A 26,582-nucleotide genomic window follows, 5' to 3' on the forward strand; every position below is an offset into this window, starting at 1 on the left:
CCTTAGGGAGATAATTAGGTTTAGATGAGGACATGAAGATAGGACCCTCATGATGGAATTAGTGCCTTTATAAGAAGAAATACCTGAAGACTCAATCTTGCTCTTTGCCATGTGAGGACACAGTGAAAAGGTGGCCATCTGGAAGCCAGGTAGAGAGTTCGCACCAAACCTGACCATGCTGACACCTTGATCTTGGACTTCAGCCTTGAGAACCCTTAGAAAAGAAATTTCTGTTGTTTAAGTCACCCAGTCTGCGGTATTTTGTTATGGTAGCTTAAGCTGATTAAACCAACTGCTTTCTAAGAAAAATAAAAGTTGCAGTCTGGTTAAAAGTTTCAGTCTTTATAATTACAGCTTTTCTCTTTTTGCAGGTCTTTTGGAGTAGATTCCATCTTCCATTGTATTACTTTCTTTTTGTGATGTCCCTGAAATGCAACCTTAGCTATGTCTCTGAATTATATGAGTACCAAATAATGTGAAATGTTTACTACATATGATGTGGTTGTGAATACCATAACGGAAAAACTTAAATAACATACTTACATGTTCTTCCAATTACTTTAAATTTGTGTGTTATCTTTTTTAAAAAAATTTATTTGTTTTATTTATTTATTTTTGGCTGCATTGGGTCTTCATTGCTGCGCATGGGCTTTCTCTAGTTGCAGTGCACAGGCTTCTCATTGTTGTGGCTTCTCTTTTTGCAGAGCACGGGCTCTAGGCACAGGCTTTAGTAGTTGTGGCATGCAGGCTCAGCAGCTGTGGCTCGTAGGCTCTAGAGCGCATGCTCAGTAGTTGTGGCACATGGGCTTAGTTGCTCTGCGGCATGTGGGATCTTCCCAGACCAGGGCTTGAACACCCATGTCCCGTGCATTGGCAGGTGGATTCATAACCACTGCACCACCAGGGAAGCCCTGTGTGTTATCTTTTTTGTAAACCTTTTGCACTGTTCCTTCACTAGAATTTTAACAATGTTTATCTTTTGCTTTAAAAATTGTATTTCAGTAACTTTAAAATAAAACTACATCACATTATAAAATTACTTTAAAAGGAAATAGTCCACTATTTGATATGTTCTGAGTTTTTAAAAAAGAAGTTTGCCATTAATTTCCTCAAGATTACTTTGGGTTAAATCTTGTCCAACAGAAGCCAAGCAGTTAAATGCACTCATACACATGAACACACACACACATGCACACAAAAGTATGGCGATATTTTTCTTTAGTGTATATATATATATATATATATATATATATATATATATATATATATATTTTTTACGGTACTTGGGCCTCTCCCATTGCGGAGCACAGGCTCTGGACACGCAAGCTCAGTGGCCATGGCTCACGGGCCCAGCCGCTCCGCGGCACGTGGGATCTTCCCAGACCAGGGCACAAACCCGTGTCCCCTGCATCGGCAGGTGGACTCTCAACCACTGTGCAACCAGGGAAGCCCTCTTCAGTATATTTAAAAAGAACTTGATTTTATTTCATCAATATATTTATTTCAAAATAATGGAAGAGAAATATACATATTTTAAAATGTTTCTAAAGACTCCCTATTCTATTCCATCAGTCTGTATGTCTGTTTTTAGCAAGTATCATACTGTTTTAATTACTATTGCTTTGTAAAACATTTTGAAATCAAGAAGTGTGATGCCTCCAGCCTTGTGCTCAAGATTGCTTAGGTTACTTGGGGTCTAATGTGGTTCCATATGAATTTTACAATTTTTAAAATTTATGTAAAATAAAGAGCCATTGGAATTTTCACAGGGATTACACTTAATTTGTAGATTGTTTTGATTAGTGTAGACAGTTTAATAATATTAACCCTTCCAATTCCTTAACACAGGATGGTTTCCCATTAAATTTGTCTCTCCTTTTTTTTCACTCATCAATATTTTGTAGTTTTCAGTGTACCGATCTTTCACCTCCTTGGTTAAGTTTAACCCTAAGTATTTTATTATTTTTGATGTCATTATAAATGAAATTGTTTTCTTAGTCTCCTTTTTGAATAGTTTGTTGTTAATGTATAGAAATAAAACTGATTTTTTGTTTGTTGATCTTATATTCTGCAACTTTACTGAATTTATTAGTTCTATTTTTTTGACAGAAACTCTAGGGTTGTCTACATATATGATTATGTTATCTGCAAACAGGTAATTTTACTTCTTTCTTTCCAATTTGAATGCTTTTTATTTTTTAAAATTTCTTTTTCTTGCCTAATTTATCTGGCTAGGACTTCCAGTGTTATGTTGAACAGAAGTGTCGAGAGTGAGCATCCTTTCTCTGTTCTTAATCTTAGAGGAAATGCTTTCAGTTTTTCACTGTTAAGTGTGATTTTACTTGTGGGTTTATCATATATGGCCTTTATTATTTTGAGACACATTCCTTCTTTAACTAGTTTAAGAGTTTTTATAATGAAAGGTTGTTGAATTTTGTAAAATGCATTTTTCTGCGTGTATTGAGAAAACCATGTGATTTTTATCTTTATTCTTTTAATGTCATTAACACATTAATTAATGTCATGCTGAACCATTGGGTTAAATCCCAGTTGGTCATGGTACAGTCCTTCAAGTGTGCTGTTGAATTTGGTTTGCCAATATTTTGCTGGGGATATCTGCCTCTGTGATCATCAGAGATACTGATTTGTAAGGGTTTTTTTGTTTGTTTATTTTTTCTTATAGTATCTTTGGCTTTGCTATCTAGTTACTGCTGACCTCATAAAATGAGTTTGGAAGTGTCCCTTCTTTTTCAATTTTTTTTAAAGAGTGAGGAAGAATTAACTTTAATTCTTCTTTAGAAGTTTAGTAGAATTTACCATTAAACTCCTGGGCTTTCCTTGTTGGGAAGTTTGTGATTATTATCTAAGATCTGTTTAGATTTTCAATTTCTTTGTGATTTGGTCTTAGTAGGTTGTATGGTCCTAGAAATGTATCCATTTCTTCTAGGTTATTCAGTTTATTGGGGTAAAATTGTCCATAGTTGTCTCTTTAGATACTATATGTGGCATCATTTGTAATGTCTCTTCTCTCATTTCTGAGATGAGTCTTTTGATGAGATTTGAGTCTTCCCTTTTTTGTTAGTCTAGGATTTGAAAATATGTTTATATTTTCAAAAAAAAGCAACTCATAGGTTCATTGATTTTTAGTCTATTGTTTTTCTATTTTATTATTTCTGTTCTCATTTTTATTTCCTTTCTCCTGCAAACTCTAGCCTTAGTTTGTTCTTTTTTTAGTTGCTAAAAGTATTAGGAGATTTTGAGAAAGTACTTGAGATCTTTAATGTAAGTGTTTATTGCTATAATCTTCCCTCTTATTACTGCTTTTTCAGCATTCCATAAATTTTGGTATGTTGTGTTTTCCTTTTCATTGATCTCAAGGTACTTTCTGATATTGCTGTGATGCATTGGCTGTTCAAGTATGTTTTTTAACTTCCATATACTTGTGAATTTTTCAGTTTTTCTTCTGTTACTTATTTCTACTTTCATTTCATTGTGGTCAGAAAATACACATGGTATGGTTTCAATATTCTTAAATTAGTTAGGACTTGTTTTGTAACCTAACATATGTTGTGAGAATATCCCATGTGCAATGGAGAAGAATGCTGTCTTCTGCTGCTGGTGATAAGAATGTTCTGTATATGTCTGTTAGGTCTCTCTGGTCTATAGTGTTGTTCGAGTCCACTGTTTCCTTATTGATTTTCTCTCTGGATAATCTATCCTTTATGGAAAGTGGGGTATTGAAGCCTCTTACTATTATTGTATTTCTATTTTTCCCTTCAGTTCAGCCAGTGTTTCCTTTACTTATTTAGGTGCTCTGATGATGGGTGCATATATATTTATAACTGTTTTATCTTCCTGATGAATTGACCTTTTTATCATTATATAATGATCCTCTTTGCCTTCTGTGGCAGTTTTGGACTTAAAGTCTATTTCTGTCTGATAAAAAGATGGCACCTTTGCTCTCTTTTGGTTACCATTTGCATGAGATATCTTTTTCCATTCCTTTACTTCATCCTATCTGTGTTTTTAAATCTAAAGGGAGTCTCTTATGGATAGCATATAGTTTGGCTTTTTTTATATATATTCATTCAACCTCTGTCTTTTGACTGGGGTGTTTAATCCACTTAATTTAAAAGTAAATATTAATATGTGAGAGCTTACTACTGACATTCTGTTCACTGTTCTTCGCCTGTCTTGTAGTTCTTTTGTTCTTTTCCATTCTTTCTCCCTTTTCCTTGTGTTTCATTATTATTTTTATTGATAGACCTCAATTCCTTTCTCTTTTTTCTATGTGTAAATTTCTGTAGGTATTTTCTTTGTGGATACTATAAGGCTTACATAAAACATCTTGTAATAATAACAGTCTATTATATGCTGGTAACAAACTAATTTCAGTCACATACAAAAACTACACTTTTATTTCTCTCCTCACATCAATTTGTTGTTGATGTCACAATTTAAATCTTTATAATATGATATACTATTAACATATTTTCTACTTATAGTTATAATTGATACTTTTGTCTTAAATCACTAAAAAGTGACTTACACCAGCATAGTACACTATAACAGTATTTTGTTTATATATTTACATTTATCAGTGAGTTTTACGTTTTCTTTCATTTTTTATAAAAGCATAGTTGATTTACAACATAAAATTAGTTTCAGGCTTGCAATATAGGGATTCAATATTTTTATAGGTTGTAAAATATAGGGATTCAATATTTTTATAGATTGTATTCCATTTAAGTTATTATAAAATGTTGGCTATATCCCTATGCTGTACAATATGTCCTTGCATTTTATTCATTTTATACCTAGTAGTTTGTACCTCTTATTTCCCTCCCCATATATTGTCCCTCTCCTCTTGCCTCTTCCCACTGGTAATCACTAATTTGTTCTCTATATTTGTGAGTCTGTTTCAGTTTTGTTATATTCACTAGTTTGTTTTATTTTAGATTCTACATATAAGTGATAACATACAGTATTTGTCTTTCTCTTTCTGACTTATTGCTCTAAATATAATACCCTCCAAGTCCATTCATGTTGTTACAAATGACAAAATGTCATTCTTATTATGGCTGAGTAACATTCTGTTTCATATATTTATATATAACATCCTTATCCATTCATTTGTTGATGGACACTTAGGTTGCTTCCATATCTTGGCTGTTGTAAATAATGCTTCTATGAACATTGGGGTGCATATATCTTTTTGCATAGGTGTTTTTGTTTTCTTTGGATATATACCCAGGAGTGGAATTGCTGGATTATATGGTAGTTATCATTTTAGTTTTTTGAGGAGCTTCCATGCTGTTTTCCATAATGGCTGCCCCGCTTTACATTTTCCACACCTTTGCCATTGCCAACATTTGTTATTTGTAAACATTTTGATGATAGCTATTCTGACAGGTGTGAGGTGATATCTCATTGTGGTTTTGACCTGCATTTCCCTGATGATTTGTGATGTTGAGCATCTTTTCATGTGCCTGTTGGCCATCTGTATATTTTCTTTGGAAAAATGTCCATTTAGGTCTTCTCATTTTTTAATCAGGTTGTTTGTTTTCTGATGTTGAGTTGTATGAGCTGTTTATATATTTTGGATATTAACCCCTTATCGGTCACATCATTTGCAAATAGTTTCCCCATTCAGTTGGTTGTCTTTTTGTTTTGTCCTTTGCTGTGTTTGGTTTCCTTTGCTGTATGAAAGCTTATAAGTTTAAGTAGATCCTATTTGATTATTCTTGTTTTTGTTTTCTTTGTCTGAAGGTGCTTATCCAAAAAAATACCACCAACTTATGTCAAAGAGTGTTCTTCCTATGTTCTCTTTTAGGAGTTTTATGGTTTCAGATATTATATGTAGGTCTTTAATCCATTTTGAGTTTATTTTTATATATGGTGTAAGAAAATGTTGTAATTTCATTCTTTTACATGTAGCTGTCCTGTTTTCCCAGCACCACTTATTGAATAGACTGTTCTTCCCCATTTTATATTTTTGCACCCTTTGTTGTAGATTAATTAACCATATGTTCATGTTTATTTCTCATGTGTCTATTTTGTTTCATTGCTCTAAGTGTCTTTTTTTTTTTTTTTTTTTTGACCATGCACATGGCTTGTGGCATCTTAGTTCCCCAACCAAGGATCAAACCTGGGCCCATGGCAGTGAAAGTGTCAAGTCTTATCTTAACCACTGGACCACCTGGGAATTCCCTCTAAGTGTCTGTTATTGTGCCAGTACCATACTGTTCTGATTACTAGAGTTTTGTAGCATAGTCTGAAGTCAGGGATTGTGATTCCTCCAGCTTTGTTGTTTTTTCTCAAGATTGCTTTGACTATTTAGGGTCTTTTCTAGGTCTATATAAATTTTAGAATTATTTGTTCCAGTTATGTGAAAAATGTTACAGGTATTGTGATAGGGATTGCATTAAATCTGTAGATTACAATGGGTAATATAGACATTTTCACAGTATTAAATCTTCCAATACACGAACACAGGATATCTTTTCATTTCTTTGTATCATCTTCTATTTCCTTCATCAGTGTTTTATAGTTTTCAGAGTATAGCTCTTTCATCTCCTTGGTTAAGGTTATTACTAAATTTTTTTCTTTCTTTTTGATACAATTGTAAATGGGATTATTTTCTTGATTTCTCTTTTTGAGAGTTCATTATTACTGTGTAGAAAAGCAACCTGAATTTTTTTTTTGCTGGAAATTTTTTTGATACTGATTCAATTACACTCCTAATGATTGGTCTGTTGAGATTATCTATTTCTTCTTGATTCAGTCCTAGAATAGAACATATTTCTAGGAATTTACACATTTCTTCTAGATTATCCAATTTTTTGGCATATAGCATATAACTGTTTGTAGTGTTCTCTTATGATATTTTCTATATCTGTAATATTGGTTGTTCTTTCTCCTCTTTCATTCCTTATTTTGTTTATTTGGGTCCTCTCTCTTTGTTTCTTACTTAGGCTGGCTGAGCTTATCATTTTTATTTTCCTATAAAAATAGCTCTTGGTTTCATTGACCTTTTCTATTTTTTGTCTCTATTTTATTTTCTCTCTGACCTTTATTATTTCCTTCCTTCTGCTCACTTTGGGCTTCATTTGTGCATTTTTTTTTCTAATTCCTTTAGGTGGTAGGTTAGGTTGTTTGAGATTTTCCTTGTTCCTTGAGGTAGGCCTGTATTGCTTTAAATTTACCTCTAAGAACTGCTTTTGCTGTGTCCCATAGATTTGGGAATGTGTGTATTTATTTTCACTTGTCTCAAAGTATTTTTTGATTACTTCCTTTATTTCTTCATTGATTTTTTTTTGTTTTTGTAGCATGTCATTTGATCTCTGCATGTTTGTGCTTTTCCCATTTTCAATTTTGTAACTGATTTCTAGTTTCATACCATTATGGTCATGAAAAAAAGCTTGATATAATTTCTATCCTGTTAAATTTGTTGAGACTTGTTTTGTGGTCTAGGATGTGATCTATACTGGAGAACATTCCATGTGCACTTGAAAAGAATGTGTATTCTGCTATTTTTGGAAGGAATGTTCTGAGATATCTATTAAGTCCAACTTTTCTAATGTGTCAGTCAAGGCCACTGTTTCCTTTTTGATTTTCTGCCTTGATGATCTGTCCATTGATGTAAGTGGGGTATTAAAGTATCCTATTATTATGGTATTATTGTCAGTTTCTCCCATTATGTCTGTTAATACATGCTCTATATATTTAAGTGCTCCCATATGAGATGCATATATTTTACAGGACATTATATCCTCTCCTTGTATTGATCCCTTTATCATTATATAATGCTCTTCTTTGTCTTTTGTTATAGACTTTGTTTCAAAGTCTACTTTGTCTGATATGAGTACTGCTACCCCAGCTTTCTTATGGTTTCCCTTTGAATGAAATACCTTCTTCCCTTCCCTCACTTTGTCTGTGTGTATCTTTGGCTCCAAAGTGAATCTCTTGTAGTAGCATATAGATGTGTCTTGTTTAATGCAATCAGCCACCCTATGTCATTTGATTGGAGCATTTAGTCCATGACATTTAATGTAATTATTGATAGTTATGTACTTACTGCCATTTTGCTACTTGTTTTCTGGTTGTTTTTATAGTTCCCCCCTGCTCTTCTCTTCTTCTTTTATTTTCTTCCCTTGTGGTTTCATGATTTTCTTTAGTCATGAGACAGAAAGTAGCTCCTTGGACAGCACATAAAAAGGTCAGGGACATTGGATGGATGTCCCACTCTCTCTTCCCCTACCCTCCCTCCCCATGAGAGAAGTTGCCAGCAAAGAAAATCTCTCTCAGCATTAAGTTGTGCTGACTTGGGGTAGGGGCTGAGGTGGGTAAAGTGAAATTGAGCTTCTCAGCCATTTCAATGTGACTATTCTCAGTTTTGTGCTTATCTGGGGTATTGCAACTTCTTACTGGATTCTGGATTTTTCCTAAAGGTATTTTTGTCTGTATATTACTGGTAAAATGGTATTCTGCAGGGGAAACAAGTCTGGGACTTCCTATTCTGCCATCCTGCTGACATTACTCTCCTCTACTTACATTTCTGTAATATAAATTTTCAGTGGGATCTTCTTATTTTCTTAATTTTGTTAACAATATAAAAATACGAAGAAAATATTTAAAACTAGGTTACAACTATTGATAAAAAAACTTGAGCCAGCAATTTTCTAATCAAATGCAAAATTTTTCTACACAGAAAGTGTCTGTCATACAGAGTGAAGTAAGTCAGAAAGAGAAAAACAAATATCATGTATTAATGCACATATGTGGAATTTAGAAAAATGGTACAGATGAACCTATTTTCAGGGCAGGAATAGAGACACAGACATAGAGAATGGACAGGTGGACACAGTGGGGGAAGGGGTGGGTGGGATGAATTGGGAGATTAGGATTGACATATTTTACACCATGTGTAAAATAGATAGCTAGTGGTAACCTGCTGTGTAGCACAGGGAGCACAGCTTGGTGCTCTGTGATGACCTAGGTGGGTGGGATGGTGGGGGAGGCCCAAGAGGGAGGGGATAGATGTATACGTATAGCTGATTCACTTTGTTGTACAGCAGAAACTAACACAACATTGTAAAGCAACTATACTCCAATTAAAAAAAAAGAAAAAGAAAAAAAAGAAGTTATCACTGACAATTCTTTTCACAGTATAGCCAAACCAAATCTTTTTTTTTGGGGGGGGGTATTTTTAGTGACAATGTTAGTTCAATCTTAATTAGAAGTAATTTATAGTGAATGGTAATTTTAATGATTTCAGAAAGTGTTTAGTGCTTTGTATATTATGAAATACTTATGGTTTTGAGAAAGCAGTTGTCATTAAGAAATGACTAAATAATTTTAAATTACAAGCTTGCATTATCATGTTTCCGTAAAACTTGTCTTAACTATATTAGATTCTAAAATGTAGCTACTGAAGATCTTGATCTGACCAAATTTGCAACTTATTAAACTTTCAAACATATGTATGAGTTCACAATGACATGCACACCCAACAACACAAGTAATGATTTATATGGTATGTTGAACAAAACTTAATGTCATATCATATATTTTATTTACCTCTACTATATTCTTAAAATAATTTCACTCTTTTCTAAATGAACTTTAATATCAATCATTTCTGATTTGTCATTCAACTATTCATTTTTCAACTTATTTATTTACCATGAAAGTTATCATGAAAAATATTAATCAAAATACTACCAAATTACATGCTAGTAGATTTTCTTTATCACAGTATGAAAATGGATGTCATTGCTTAAAGCTACATAATATGAACCAAAGAAGAAAACTGAGTAGTAAATAGTAAAAGCCTAAGCAGCAGACTGAATGATGAAATCAGGGATGAGTCAGGGAAGCAGAGCCAGTCTGAGCATTATGGATTAAGGGATTTACTCTAATGAGTAATTGTGGGATGAGATAGAGGAGTGAAAGTTTGGTAGGGAGGGGTGGAGAGTTGGAAAAGGAGACACTAAACCAGTCCTCAGAGGCAGGTGAACAACTCAGAGCCATGCATGTCAAGTAGCAGAGATGGGGAAGGAAAATGGAAGGTCAGGGAGAGGTCAGTGGAGCCGTGAGCATTATGGGTGTCTGTCCAAGCATCTCACAGTAGGGCTGCCTTTGGTGGGCAGGGCCCGCAATTAGGAAGAAAGCTGGATGCAGAGAGAAGAGCAAGGACAAAGGGAAACACACTAAGCAATTCACCAGCTTCCCCTCACTGTGTCTGCTCATGGAGACCTTCAGGAATTGTGTCTGTGGCTTCACTCCTGCCCTTCAAATCTCACACCATCAATTCTTTTTTAAAAAATTTTATTGAAGTAGAGTTCATTCAAAATGGTGTGTTATCTGCTGTACAGCAAAGTGACAGTTTATGTATATTCTTTTTCATATTCTTTTCCATTCTGGTTTTTTACAGGATATTGAATATAGTTCCCTGTGCTCTACAGTAGGACCTTGTTGTATATACTAGTGTGCATCTGCTAGTCCCATACTCTCAGTCCTTCCCTCCCCTACCCCACTACCGCCTTGGCAACCACAAGTCTGTTCTCTATGTCTGCTGAAGCCCCCAGCGTTTTAGCCAAAATACTGCCAAGCCTCCTAGGAGAGTTCCCTGCTTTCAGTCTACTCTCCTCCAACAGTTAGTACTCCAGGTCGTGGGCAGATGGATCTTTTAAAATGCTAATGAGATTATCATCTTCCCTGTGCAAAACCATCCAAAATATTCCCAGAAAAGAAATCAAATACCATCCCATGATCTGTGTGTCCAGACATCACTCGATACCCTTACCTGCGTCTCTCCCCTTGTCTACTGTACTCTGCTTTGGTCACTCAGGCGAGCACCCTGGCCACTGAGGAGGCACCTTATAGTTTCATCTCTTCAGAACATTCTCCCAGGGACCACACCTCTTGATTCATGGAGGCTTAAATCCACCCGTTGTCTGAAAGTTCCTACCCCTTGCACTCTCGTCATGATTCCATACTCCGCTGCCTTTCTGTGTTTCATTTTCGTACACGCAGCACCACCTCGCATTATATTAGCTATTTGTTTGCTGGTTGGCTGACTTTTGCCCAGTGTGCATGCATCTTGAAGGCAGGGACTTTTCCACCCTCTTCTCCTCAATACCCCCAGGCTTCGGAGAGTCTCTCTAACACAGAAACTTTTTCAGGCAAAAGTTACCCATGAAAATTAGAATCATTTAGTGGCATCTGTGATTTCAGTGTGACAGAATAAGCATTATTGCACTTCGGCTTTTGAACCTCTGAAAATGCACCACATTCAGCGGAATATTCCCAGTTTATTTTCATCAGAGAGAAGAAACATAGTGTAATTCTTACAGAAACAACAGGATAGCAAAAATTTCCATAGACTCTCCCCAGGTACCAGATTCCTACGAAGTCTGTTTAACTGTTGTTGATGCCTAAAAGACATTTCAGAAACAGCTTGACTGCTTGGAGCTAACACCTGCAGATTCATCTCAGCAGCTAATATCATATATATTTTATTTTCTTAAACATATCCACAAGTATTTTGCATACGGCATTAACCAGTTTTAATCCACTTTTGAGATAAATGTGTATGTAGCTTGTATGTTTATATTTGCTACGTATGTTGTTTATTTCACAACATACCCTTATATTCCTTGCCAGTTCATGAAAAGATGAAAGCCACAAAAGGAAGTCTGTGTGAAATACAAAAATACTCTTTCTCCTAACTCTTTGTTACATTAGCCCATTTTTTTCTATCTTTAGGTTAATTTCCTTGGGATCTATATTTACTCAAGATCCTTGCCATGTCTGTAGAAGAAAGGATTGAACTTTTTTAGAGTGTGGATTGCTAGTGCATCTCAGAGGAGGGGAAGCTATGACTGTCAGTTCAGAAACAGAAATAATGCTTTGTCTTCTAGTCTTTGATAAATGGACAAAGTTTCTCCTGGAATAACTAGTAGAGGCTATAAAGCAATTAATGTGCTACATGAAAGCAAAGATACAAACAAAGCCTTGAGGATATGATAAGACAAGCAATTAAATATTAGCATTGAGTAGTTCATAACATGGTGGACAGTATAATGGGGCAGGTATGGAAACTTAAAATGGAGAGAAAGGCTCGCCAGTTTTAGATTGTTTACTGTGCCTTGCTTCTACTTCAGTGTTTTTTCCTTAGAGCCAATGAGATGAAGTTTTTTCCTTAGAGCCTTATCCCTGAAGCGAGGGATAAGCTAAGGCAAATGTGTATGAATTCAAGAAGGGATGCTTACATATCCTAAATTTTAAGGACTACTTTGGAATTGTTTAAAATGATCAAAAACTAAAAATTCCTGTTTGTTATCCTCTGATAAAATTATAATTCCAATGTTCATTGAGTTAGAAATATTTTAACATTTGATTTCAAGTTAAAATACCAAAACATTGGGCTGTATGTGTCACAACTGTTTCAAAACTCTCCAGGTAGAAGGCTGACGGAAGCATCCATGTATCACACTAAAATTTTAATTATGTTCTTTAGCTTAATACTTAAAACAGAAATATAAGAACTGTCATTCAAGTGAAAATTAGAACACTGTTGTTTAAAGCAATACAAGCATAATGATGTAGCCTCTGTGAACCATTTGGGTCAGTTAATTTCATATACCTTTCTCTTACTCTGATGAGTAGTGAGTAGCTGTATAGATACAGAGTTTCGTTTTGTTTTCATCTCAGTACCATTCAAAATATAATTGTGTGTCTTTAGTCACTTAAGTTGTTTTAGAGCATGTATGCTTCTTTTTTGATAGTAAAATTGGTTTGTGGAATATATTTGCAAGTACTCTTAAAAAGTATCTTATGTATTATTTTGACTAGTGTGTAACTCCAATCTTTAGATGACATATCAAGTCGTATTTTATCATATGCATTGGTTACTTCCCACACTCTGTTTTGTATCTTGATTAATAAATGTAGTTATATTAATGCTGACACCATTAAATAAAGTAAAACCAGGTTTATTAGTTTTCTCATGCTGTGTCACAAAATGCCACAAGTTCAGCAGTTTAAAACATCATCTAAATGCCCATATTCGTAGCAGCACTACTCAAAAGAGCCAAAAGGTTGAAGCAAGAGAAATACCCATCAAAGGATGAATGGATAAACAAAATGTGGTATGTGCACACAATGAAATATTACTTATCTGGTACATGCTACAGCGTGGATGAGCCTTGAAAACATTATGCTGAGTGAAATAAGTCAGTCCCAGAAAAATGTTGTATGATTGGAATTATATGAGGCATCTGGAGTAGTCAAATTCATAGACATAAAAAGTAGAATGGTGGATGCCAGGGGCTGCAGGGAGGTGGAAATGAAGAGTCAATTATTTAATGGGTATAGAGTTCCAGTTTTGTAAGATTAACATGTTCTGGAGATTAGTTATGGTTGAAAACAGAAAATGAAATTTGTCTTCTGAACCATTTTTTGTTCTGTTTTGTTTTTTTGCGGTGTGCGGGCCTCTCACCGTTGTGGCCTCTCCCGTTGCGGAGCACAGGCTCCCGGACGCACAGGCCCAGTGGCCATGGCTCACGGGCCCAACCGCTCCGCGGCATGTGGGATCTTCCTGGACCGGGGCACGAACTTGTGTCTCCTGAATCGGCAGGCGGACTGTCAACCACTGCGCCACCAAGGAAGCCTTGAACCATTTTAAAGTGTACAGTTTAATAATATGAACCATAATATTATGGTTTTAACCATAATTTAAAATTTTTAATAAAATTAAAATTATTTTAATTTTAAATTAAATTTAAAATAAAATATAAAAAATAAATATATATAAAATAAAATTTTAAATTAAAATTATTTTTATTAAAAATTAAAGATTTCAGCTTTCCCCCATTGAGTATGATGGTAGCTATTGGTTTGTCATAAATGACCTTTATTAAGTTGGATATTTCCTTTCATTCCCGCTTTATTGAGAATTTTTATCATAAATGGATGCTGAATCTTGTCAGTTGCTTTCTCTACATCTGTTGGTATGATCCTATGGTTTTTATCCTTCATTTGTTTTTAATGTGGCAATTCACGTTGATTGGTTTGTGGATGTTGAACTATCCTTGCTTCCCTGGAATAAAACCCACCTGATCATGGTATATAATAATTTTTGTATGTTGTCGAATTCAGTTTACTAATATTTTGTTGAGGATTTTTACATCTATATTCATCAGAGATATTGGCCTATAATTTTCTTTTTTCAGTGTCTTTGGTTTTGGTCTCGGGGTAGTGGTGTGGCCACACAGAATAAATTTGGGAATGTTCCCTCCTCTTCAATTTTTTGGAATAATTCAAAAGGACAGGCATTAGGTCTTCTTTATATGTTTGGTAGAATTCTCCTGTGAAGCCATCTGGTCCTGGACTTTTGTTTGCCAGGAGTATTTTGATTACAAATTCAGTTTCACTACTATTGATCAGTCTGTTCATATGATCTATTTCTTCCTCAGTATTGGGAGACTGTATGTTTCCAGAAATTTATCCTTTTTTTCCTAGGTTGTCCAATTTCTTGCCATATAACTTCATAATATTCTCTTATGATTTTTTTGTATCTCTGTGGTATCGGTTGTTATTTCTCCTCTTTCATTTCTTATTTATTTGGGTCCTCTCTTTTTTTCTTGGTGGGCCTGGCTAAACACATAACTTTTTTTTATCATTTCAAAAACTCAACTCTTGATTTCATTGATCTTTTCTATTTCTTTGTCTCTATTTATTTCCTCTCTGATTTTATTATTTCCTTCCTTATGCTGACTTTGGGTTTGTTTGTTCTTTACTAATAGATGGTAAGTAAGGTTGTTTATTTGAGATTTTTCTTGTTTCTTGAGGTAGGCCTGTATTGTCATGAACTTCCCTTTTAGAATTGCTTTTGCTGCATTTCATAGATTTTGGAGTCTTGTGTTTTTATTTTCACTTGTCTCAAGGTATTTTCTGATTTACTCTTTGATTTCTTCATTGACTCTTTTTTTTAGTAGTATGTTTTTTAGTCTCCACATGTTTGTGCCTTTCCCATTTATCTTCCTGTTAATGATTTCTAGTTTTTTACCATGTTGTTGGAAAAACAGTATAATTTCTATCCTCTTAAATGTGTTGACTTGTTTTGTGGCCAAGCATGCTATCAGTCATGGAGAAAGCTCCATGTGCACTTGAAAAGAACATGTATTCTGCTGTTTTCAATGGATGTCTTGTAGATAATCTATTTAAGTACAACTCATCTAATTTGTCATTAAGGCCACTGTTGCTTTACAAATTTTCTGTCTGGATAATCTGTCCATTGGTGTCAGTAGGGTGTTAAAGTCTCCTACTATTATTTTATCATCAATTTCTCCCATTATGTCTGTTAATATCTGCTCTATATATTTAGGTCCTCCTATATTAGGTGCATATATGTTAAGCAATCTTACATCTTCTTCTTATATTGACTGTTTTATAATTATATAAATGATCTTTTGTCTTTTGTTATAGACTTTGTTTTAAATTCAATTTTGTTTTAAATTCTACTTTGTTTCAAATTCTACTTTGTCTGATATAAGTATTGCTACCCCAGCTTTTCTGTGGTTTCCTTTTGAATGAAATATCTTTTTTCCATCCTCTTGGTTTCAGTCTGTGTCTTTAGCTTTGAAGTGAGTCTCTTGTAGCAACAAAGTCTTTTTAATCCAATCAGCCACTCTATGTATTTTGATTGGAGTATTTTTTAGCCCATTGACAGTTAAAATGATTATTGATAGGTATATACTTATTGCTATCTTTTTACTTGTTTTCTGGTTGTTTGTATAGTGCTTCTCTGTTTTTTTCTTCTTCTTTTAGCTTTTTCCCTTGTGGTTTGATGATGTTCTTTAGTGGTATGCTTATTTTCATTCTGCTGTAGTTTTTGTGTATCTCTTGTAGGTTTCTGATTTGTGGTTACCATGGGGTTCATATATGTTGAATTATAACTATATCTACTTGTTTTACACTGATAGTCATTTAATTTCAAACACACTCTACAAACACCTACATATTTTATTCCCATTCCCCATGTTTTGTGTTTTTAATGTCATATTTTACATCTTCATATCTATTCCTTGTGTGTTTATTATAGTTTATTTTATAATATTCTTTTAATTTTGTACTAGCTTATTTTACTGGTTGATCCACAGGCTTTACTATATACTTTCCTTGTGGGTTTTTTCCTTTCCTATAGATTCTTCTTATTGTAGCTTTTTTTTTTTCCCACTTAGAGAAGACCCTTTAACATTTCTTTCATAGCAGGTTTAGGATTGATGAACTCTTAGTGTTTGCTTGCCTGAGAAATTCTTTCTCCTTCACTTCTGAATGATAAACTTGCTGGGTAGAGAATCCTAGGTTGTAGGTTTTCCCCTTTCAGTACTTTAAATATATCGTGCCACTCCCTTCTGGCTTACAAAATTTCTGCAGGAAAATCAGTTGATAGGCTTATGGGGGTTCTCTTGTATGTGGCTCCTTGTTTTTCTCTTGCTGCTTTTAAAATTCTCTCTTTAACTTTTGCCTTTGTAATTATAAATCTTTGTGTGAGTCTCTTTGAGTTCATCTGTTTTGGGACTCCCTGTGCTTCCTGTACTTGGAAATCTGTTTCCTTCTTCAGCTTTGGGAACTTTTCAGCCATAATATCATCAAATACATTTTCAACCCATTTCTTTCTCTCTCTTCTCCTTCCAGTACCCCTATAATGCAAATGTTGGAACAGTTGATGTTGTCTGAGAGGGCCACAAACTGCTCATTTCTTTTATTTTTCTTTTTGTTGTTCTGATTGGGTGATTTCCAGTGTTCTATCTTCCAGATCACTTATGTGTTCTTTGTATTACCTAGTCTGCTGTTAATTCTTTCTAGTGTGATTTTCATTTCAGTTATTTTATACTTCAGTTCTAACTGGCTCTTTTTTGTATTAAAATATTTTTTAATCCATTTATTATTTCATAGTTCTTTAGGTTAAAATTATGGGCATCAATCTGCTCAGGGCCTCACAAGGTAAAATCAAAGTATCACATGGTTTGCAGTTTTCTCCAGAAGTCCAGGATTCTTTTCCAAGCTCACATGGCTATTGCAAGAATCAGCTCTTTGTGGCTACAGGGCTGAGGTCTCCATTTCCTTGTTGGTTGTCAGCCAAGAGATCACTCCCGACTCCTAGACATTCCTTTCCAGGGGGCCCCATAGGAAGTTCACAACATGCATGTTTACTTTCTTCTAGGCTACTTTGGAAGCATCATTCTTTTTCCTCTGCAAGCCCCCCAAGTAAACTCGCTGCTAGTAAAGGGCTAACCTGACTACATCAGATTCACCCAAGATAATCTCCCATTCTTAAAATCAGCTGCGTCATCTAACAAAACCCACAAACTACAGGAGTACAGTCCATGATATTTCAGTCCCAGGGGTTATGTAGTCAGTGTACACCAGCAATCTATGTTGTACTATTTTTCTCTCAACACAGAGTAGACAGAAGAGATGTCAGTTACTTGGATTTTGAATATGCCTAGTAAAGTCCAGACAACTTTGAAAAAGTCAGACATCTAAGGGGAAGGAGGAGAACACACTGCTGTGATAACAACCTCCCACCTGTACAACTGAGGGTAGTGACCAAGAACATAGACCCTAGAGTCAGCATGACACTAGAGATAATTGAAAAACCTTACCACTGGCAAAAATCATGAGTTTTAAATCAATTTCCTTTTGTTCAGTCTGAAAATGTGTAATTATCAGAACAATTCTGCTATTGTCAGCTCTGCCTGATTTGCTACTGGCCTCCTGCCTCACAGCTTTGACACTGGCTTTTCCTAAGCATAGAATAATCTTCCTCCAGAAGTCTAATAGAATGGGAAGATCTTGAAATTTTTAAGAGTATATACAGTAATTGTTATTGACTAAGCAATTCTTCAAACCTTCAATGAATGAATAATACTTAATGAAGAAATAATTTATATATTTTACAACCATGTGATGTATTCCAGAGTATTAAAACAAAATTTGGAAACTGAATCACCCTAACTCATAAATTCAAAATGTCATTTTTTTCACATTTTAATATCTGAAGTAAGCAAAATTACTCCATTCCATATTTGCTTGCTTGCTTGCTTTCATAAATCCTGTTTGCCAGGCAATAATAATAACATTGCTATTAATTACATACAAATTTGGCCATAGCTGTTCATATTATTATAACTTCAATTAAGTTATGTGCGCAGTATATAAAAAAGACTGATTTCTCAAGGGAAGCAACTTCACTAACATAACAGAACTTTTCAAAGAAACATGAAAGGGGAAAGATTTCCTTCATATGAGAGCAAAATTTTTTTTTTTCAGAGCTCAGGGAATATGAAAAAGAAATGCGGCTGGTTAAAATTCATTTTGACTAGATGTCTAAGAAACCTATTTAACCCAGCAAGTGTCTTAGTTCTTGACGTGCTGCATGAACATGTATCTGAACAATTAAAAGAATAACCTTGCCAAAACTAGTGACTTGGTTTTCATTCATTGTTCCTTAAGTGGGCAACCACCCATACAACAACATCATGTGCAAAACAAAGATAACAACATCTCATAGTCAAAAAGGTATTCAGAAGCACTGATTCTGAAATTGAATATATTTGAGGAAAAATTTAACTATATTTTGTGTGCATGTAACGTGTTATATCACCTAATGTTCATGATCAAAGAAATAAAGCTTTTTACAATTTAGAATTCAAATAACCTGCTAGGTAACACGTAAATCTCCTCTAGAGTTGATTTTGGTTTACTCTAGCTCTATAATAATGTAGGAAAAGAATTGTGCTCAAAGCTACAGAATATATAGCTTCGTGGTATCAAATTAATAAACCATTAGGGGTCCTCTTTGGTATTTGATTTTATAATCTGAGTTTTTAACAATTTAGGTTTCTTTTTTGAACATGTAAAACTTGCTTCCACTCTCAAAAGGAATAATAAGAAATGCTTAGTAAAGTCTTAGTCTCATTCTTCTCAGTGTGCTGCTAACCCTGATTATATTCTTGGAATTATTCCATATTAGTTCCTAGTCATCTTTCTCATCCCTTTTTATAGCTGCATATGATTCTATTGTAAGCTCCTGTGACTGGGAGTTTGGATGCTTTCCAACCTTTACTATTTACACATAAGGATACAGTGAATAACTGTGCACATCTTGTTTGTGTTTGTTTAGCCATATACCTCTACAAATAAAAATTGTGTTTATGGTGCATCCTTAAAAGCAAGATTGTCGGGCCAAGGAGTAAATCAATATGTACCCTTTTTAGATATTGCTACACGCCCTTCAGCAGCTCATAACAGTGCCTTTTCCTGAAGATTTCTCAGATATTGCCACACTTTTGAAATGTTTGCCTATGTGATGCATGAGAAATAGTATCTCAGGGAAATCTTAATTTTTCTTTTTCTTTATGCCATTAAAAGAATAACTTGTTGCTTACTTTTCCCAAGAGAAAGGAACATGCCACGCCAAGCCCTGCCATGCCTCAGGGAAAGCAGCAGGTTTTGGTCAGGTGGCAAAGCAGGAACGAGGGGAGAGCCTGGACCAGAGCCTTTACTGGGGTTTCCAAAGCAAGGGCCGGGCAGGGCAGAGCGAACACTTTAAGACTGGCCGGTTTTAACAGTTCTGGTGGGTTGGCCTGTAGGAGTGGTGTCCAGTTGCCTTGAACCTGGCCGCTGGGATGATTTAGGGCAGGGGCGATCTCGGTTTGATGTGTGAGAGCTAGAGGGTGTGGTTTGGGATATAGATTCAGAATTGGTTTGTTTGCATATAAAAGTGACGCTCCCAGGGAGCCCTTTGTTCCAAGAATTGGTTAGCCCTGAAGGGGTCAGTCTCTTTTTGGCAAGCAAGACTTTTTAAAAAAATTTATTTTACTGAAGTATAGTTGATTTACAGCGTTGTTTTTATTTCTGCTGTACAGCAAAGTCATTCAGTTATACATATATACATTCTTTTTCATATTCTTTTCCATTACGGTTTATCCCAGGATAATGAATATTGTTCCCTGTGCTCTACAGTAGGACCTTGCTGTTTATCCATTCTATATATAATAATTTGCATCTGCTAATCCCAAACTCCCAATTCATCCCTCCCTCCCTCCCCCTTGGCAACCATATCTGTTCTCTTGTCTGTGAGTTCGGCCAGCAAGATTCTGAAGACGTTGCAATATAAGATAGACATAATTTAAAAACATGCTGAATACTTTCTGCATAGCTATGAATGGATGGACTAGGTGACTTCAAAACTTCCTATTGCCTTAAGGTGCATATCATGCAGATACATGGCCGGATAGAGAAAAAATGCAGTCCTTCCCATCATAAAGAGATTGGCATTTGCAGGAACTCCTACATGCTATATTAATGACTCTGAAGTACTGTTGCTGTAATGTGAGTAATGTGCCACTAGGTGGTGCCTAGACACTGGTCTGCTTGATTAAACACCCTGGCTTCCCAGAGGGGTGGATAACTTGAGTTTCAGCTCATTTTTCCATTCATTTGATACTTTCTCTGACCAATATGTATCTCTTTAGGATGACAGTTCAAACACTTCATAGTTTATTCATAGAAAATATCAAGCAAGTCTAGTAAGATTTAAAGAAATATGCATACCTGGGTACAATTCATACCTGGGTATCTTTTTGTTCCTCAATCATTATCCAGTATAATTTAATCTGATCCTTAAAATTATTCTTTTTTCCTTAAAAAAGGAAATATATATATATATATATACACACACACACATATCACTTTTTCTTTTCCATTGTTCCATCAGTGGACACGTAGGTTGCTCCATGTCTTGGCTATTGTAAATAATGCTGCAGTAAACATGGGGGTGAGTCTATCTTTTAGAATTAGTGTTTTCCTTTCTTTGGATTAATACTCAGAAAACACGGAATTGCTGGATCATATGGGAGTTCTATTTTTAATTCTTTGAGGAACTTCCATACTATCTTCCATAGTGGCTGCACCAACGTACCTACCCACCGACAGTGGAGGACGGTTCCCTTTTCTCCACATCCTCGCCAATACTTGTTATTTGTTGTCTTTTAGATAATAGCCATTCTAACAATTGTGAGGTGACTTCTCATTGTGGTTTTTTTTTGGTGGGGGCGGGGTACGCTGGCCTCTCACTGTTGTGGCCTCTCCCGTTGCGGAGCACAGGCTCCGGACGTGCAGGCTCAGTGGCCATGGCTCACGGGCCCAGCCGCTCCACGGCATGTGGGATCTTCCCAGACCGGGGCACAAACCCGTGTCCCCTGCATCGTCAGGCAGACTCTCAAGCACTGCGCCACCAGGGAAGCCCTCACTGTGGTTTTGATTTGCATTTTCCTGATGATTAGTGATATGGAGCCTCTTTCCATATACCTGTTGACCAGCTGTATGTCTTCTTTGGAAAAATGTCTATTGAGATCCTCTACCTATTTTTTAATTGGATTGATTTTTTTGGTATCATTGTATGAGTTCTTTATGTATTTTGGATACTAACCCCTTATCAAATATATAATTTGCAAATATTTTCTCCCATTCAATAGGTTGCCTTTTCATTTTGTTCATGGTTTCCTTTGCTGTGCTGAAGCCTTTTAGTTTGAGGTAATACTACTTATTTCTTTTTACTTTTGTTGCCTTTGCTTGTGGTGTCAAACCAAAATATAATTGCCAAGACTGATGTCAAGGAGCTTACCACCTGTGTTTTCTTCTATGACTTTTATGGTTTCAGGTCTTATACTCAAGTTTTTAATCCATTTTGAGTTAATTTGTGTGTATGGTGTAAGACAGGGATCCAGTTTCATTCTTTGGCACATGGCTGTCCCATTTAATTATTGAAGAGACTGTCCTTTCTCCATTTTGTATTCTTGGCTACTTTGTTGTAAATTAATTGATCTTATGTGTGTGATTTTTTTAATGGGGTTCTCTATTTTGATTGATTATTCTAGGTATCTGTTTTTATGCCAATAACATGCTCTTTTCATTAACATTGTGTTGTAATAGGACTTGAAATCAGAAAGTGTGATGACTCCAGCTTTGTTCATCTTTATTATTGCTTTGGCTAGTCAGTGTCTTTTTCTGATCCCATACACATTTTAAGTTTGTTTATTCTATTTCTGTGAAGAATGCCATTGGATGTTTGATAGGGATTGCACTGAATCCGCAGATGGCTTTGGGTGGTGTGGACATTTAAACAGTATTCTTCCAATCCATGAGCAAAGAAAATTTTCCAGTAGTTTGTGTCTTCTTCAGCTTGTTTCATCAATGTCTCATAGTTTTCAGTGCATAGCTCTTTCACCTCCTAAGTATTTTATTATTTTTGATGCAGTTGTGAGATTGTTTTCTTAAATTCTTTCTGATAGTTATTAGTGTATCAAAATGCAACAGATATTTTTATATTGATTTTATATCCTGAAGTTTTACTGAATTCATTTATTAGTTCTAACAGTTTTGGGGTAGTGTCTTTAGGGTTTTCTATACATACTGTCATGTTATCTGCAAATCATGACAGTTTTACTTCTTAATTTTTCTTTTAATATGTTAATGGATATGTGTATCTTTGCCTTTGAATTGTTCTAATATATTTTGCTCATTTGTTACATAAACTTTGTTCCCATCCCTCAGTTTTAAGACATATTTTTCTGTGATATGTGAATTCTAGTGTTTTTTCTCAGTTTTCACTTTGACTTGGACTTCTATTATGTCGTTTTCTTGATACATTAGGGAAAAGGCTCTTTCTTTTGTTTCCTTATTCGTGTTTCCCCCAGTAGAAAAGGATCCAGAAAAGGAAAAAGAAAATGAATGAAATTAATAAGTCATCATATCCTGTTCAGTGCTGGAGGGGAGAGAGGGAAATAAATTTTTTAAAAGCTGGTATGAATTGAAGTTATAAATGAAGGAAAAGAGGACAGAAGATGGTTTTCCCTGAAAGTTGCAAAAGGTCATAGATTCAACCTAAGGTGGTTTCAGTCAGTGAGAAGGAAGATATCAGACCAGGTCTGAAGGCATGAATAGGAGCAGGGAAAACAGATGATGAACAACAAAAGAACACTCAGTTTTGTAACCTGCAAATTGCAGACTGTAAGCTACATTATGTATTCATCTACACAGGAAAAAGTCTAATGAAATGACACAAAAAATTAGTAAGTGCTCCTGAATAATCAAAATGCAGATAGCTTTTAAAAATTTTTTATTTTATATTGGAGTGTAGTTGATTAACAATGTTATTAGTTTCAGGTGTACATATACATGTATCTACTCTTTTTCAAATTCTTTTCCCATTTAAGGTTATTACAGAGTATTGAGCAGAGTTCCCTGTGCTATACAGTAGGACCTTGTTGGCAATCTGTTTTAAATATGGGAGTGTGTACATGTCAATCCCAAACTCCCTAACTATCCCTCCCCCCCCCCCCAGTAGCCATAAGTTTGTTTTCTAAGTCAGTGAATCTTTTCTGCTTTGTAGATAAGTTCATTTGTATCATTTTTTTTAGACTCTGCAATAAGCCATATCATATGATATTTGTCTGACTTACTTCACTTAGTATGATAATCTCCAGGTCCATCCATGTTGCTGCAAATGGCATTATTTCATTTTTCTTTTTAATGGCTAAGGGGTATTTCATTGTGTACATATGTACCACATCTTCTTTATTCATTCATTTGTCAGTGGACACTTAGATTGCTTCCATGTCTTGGCTATTGTAAAAACAGTGCTGCAGTGAACATTGTGGTGCATGTATCCTTTCCAACCATGTCTTTCTCTGGATATATGCCCAGGAGTGGGATTTCTAGATCATATGGTAGCTCTACTTTTAGTTTTTTAAGGAACCTCCATACTGTTCTCCATAGTGGCTGCACCAATTTACATTCCCACCATCAGTGCGAGAGGGTTCCTTTTTCTCCACACCCTCTCCAGCATTTATTGTTTGCAGACTTTTTGATGACGGCCATTCTGACTGGTGTGAGGTGATACCCCATTGTGGTTTCAATTTGCATTTCTCTAATAATTAGCGATGTTGAGCATCTTTTCATGTGCCTCTTGGCCATCTTTATGTCTTCTTTGGAGAAATGTCTATTTAGGTCTCCTGCCCATTTTTTGATTGGGTTGTTTGTTTTTTTGATATTGGGCTGCGTGAGCTGTTTGTAAATTTTGGAGATTAATCCCTTGTCAGTCACATCATTTGCAAATATTTTCTCCCATTCTGCAGGCTGTCTTTTCATTTTGTTTATGGATTCCTTTGCAGTGCAAAAGCTTTTAAGTTTAATTAGGTCCCCTTTGTTTATTTTTGGTTTTAGTTCCATTACTCTAGGAGATAGATCAAAAAAGATGTTGCTGTGATTTATGTCAAAGAGTGTTGTGCCTGCGTTTTCCTCTAAGTCTTCCCTGAATAATCAAAATGCAGGTAGCTTTTTATTTTTCATTACTTGGCAACCTTCCCTTTAAATGAGCTTGCATCATTTAATGATCACAAAAATAGGCATCAAAATATTAGTCAAGTCAAATATAAAGCTCTAATTTAAAGGGTCTGTATGAAATATTACAGTGGTGGTGATATATTTACACAATTTATGCTAGTCACATATTCCCATGTGTTTAATAAGAATATTTTTGAAAAATTAAAATATCAAATTGACCTAGGTGATAAATATCTTGATTCTTCCCACACACTGAAACATGAGCTTAAAACCATACAGCTATTAAAATTCATCTGATAAATTATTAAACAAACACATTTCAAGAAGAAAGTTTGAGTTTTCTTTCAGTAGACTTCAAGAAGCTAACATTAAAAATTAACTTACTAATAAGATGATTACATGTATTTAAACTTTATAATAAAGAATGCCTATGTGTATATATTCTATGTAAATTTAGTCAATGTGAAGATGTGACTCACCACTGCTTGTAGTAGTATGCCTACTGATTTGTTTCTATGTACAGTTATAAAGCCAACGTAACATACAATGGGAGTAGAAGAGTGATTGCACAGTATGTTGTAAATATATCATAAAAAAGGAAAAGGCCATAAATTATTCAATGGAGTTGTAAAAATTATTTAAAATCTATATTACCATAAATAAGCCCTCTGAAAGATGAGTTGAATATATTCTTTTTGATAAAAGATAATTTGCAAATTGCATGGTAATATGACTTCAGTACTAATCAATTCCTCATCCGAATCTAACAGTTGTCTTAATCAGTGCTGATTAAATTAGCTTAATTTTTAATAAAGATGACAGATATTTAACAGTTATGGAAATAGACAGTAAATGGTAAGGCAAAGGGTGGCTACATTATGACCAGAAGTAACCCCAACTATCTCATGTTCAAAGAATTATCTAATAACATAGAAAGGGGCTCATAATAATTAGTAGAATTCTCTGTTGGAGTCCAAACACAGTGTTAAAATAACATTTAAGACTGCAGTAATTTATATAAGATGCTTGGCAGGTGAAGAGTATATTGTGTTATAACAGAAATTATAGCAGGAATAATAATATTATTTGTGTCATTCAGCCTGAAATTCTAGATACGATATTTGGAGAGTGTTAAAATGATATCTGGAAAAATGTTATTATCAAACAAGACTAGCAAGGGTAAAGTATATATAATACACATGAATTATATATAATTCATCTGTTCTCAGTGTTTAGTGGGATGCCATATTTAATGAAACTAAAGAAGGTCAAAATTTAACAGATTTTCATTTACATATAAGTTTTATTTGGCCAGTGAGTGATTTAACACCAACCTTCCTTCGTTCTTTCTTCAGTCTCAAAACACACCTACCTGGTCCTTGGCACTGAAACATTTCACTGCTGTGCCCAACTGTGGGCATTCCTCAGGATTTGATCATAGCCTAGTGCTGTTCCCTACTGTAACCCTCTAAAAGTGAATTCCCAGGAGCCTCTCCTTTGTAAACTTGATCGTGGTTGTAATTTCACTTCTCTGTGTGGTTTATTTAATTAATGCTTGTTTTGCCCACCAAATTTAAAATCTACTGAAGCAATAACATGTCTAGTCTTCTTTACCTTTTCATCCCCATTATTTACCATAATTCCTTGTGTATATTAGAAGATCAATACCTGTTGAATGAATCTTTTTTCTTAAGTCCTTCACTTCTATTAGTGGTGCCTCAATTTTCCCATTCTCCTTTTTTGGAGAACATTTACAGTTTCTATGTTTTACTTCCCATTTGAAATTGCCTTTCAGTATTTTTGTTTTTCAAGAATGCCTGCATATACTAATCATGTAGTAGCTTTTAGTGCTCAGATATTATTTAAAATTATTCTTACTACTACTATTATTATAACTCAAAATGTCACATTTACTTCCTTAGCTTATAATACCCCTCAATCTTGGGTTGTTGCAGAGGGCTCCAAATTAGTCTTTCTCTCTCTTCCTTTACTTCATTGGCTTAAATTTGCCAAACTCATTTTATTTTATATCTCCTTCCGTTCATTCAGTGTTAACTCTGTTACTTATCAAACCACATACAAATAACCTGACTTTTAAAAGTTACATGATATCGAGTCTGCAGTATGTTACTGACCTTAAAGACCATATACTCACCCCTCAC

General features: G+C 34.9%; 1 long non-coding RNA gene across 1 annotated transcript in view; it reads right to left on the reverse strand.

Annotated features, from left to right (window-relative positions):
- Positions 1–12,436: 12,436 nt before the first annotated feature.
- The window catches only part of LOC137228226 (uncharacterized), an 81,200-nt gene continuing 67,054 nt past the window's right edge, over positions 12,437–26,582 (reverse strand). The window contains exon 3 of the long non-coding RNA XR_010945213.1: positions 12,437–13,675. This is a non-coding gene — a long non-coding RNA (uncharacterized lncRNA). The remainder of the gene's footprint in view (positions 13,676–26,582) is intronic.

This window comes from Pseudorca crassidens, chromosome 7 (assembly GCF_039906515.1).
Source record: "Pseudorca crassidens isolate mPseCra1 chromosome 7, mPseCra1.hap1, whole genome shotgun sequence".
Taxonomy (NCBI): Eukaryota; Metazoa; Chordata; class Mammalia; order Artiodactyla; family Delphinidae; genus Pseudorca; species Pseudorca crassidens.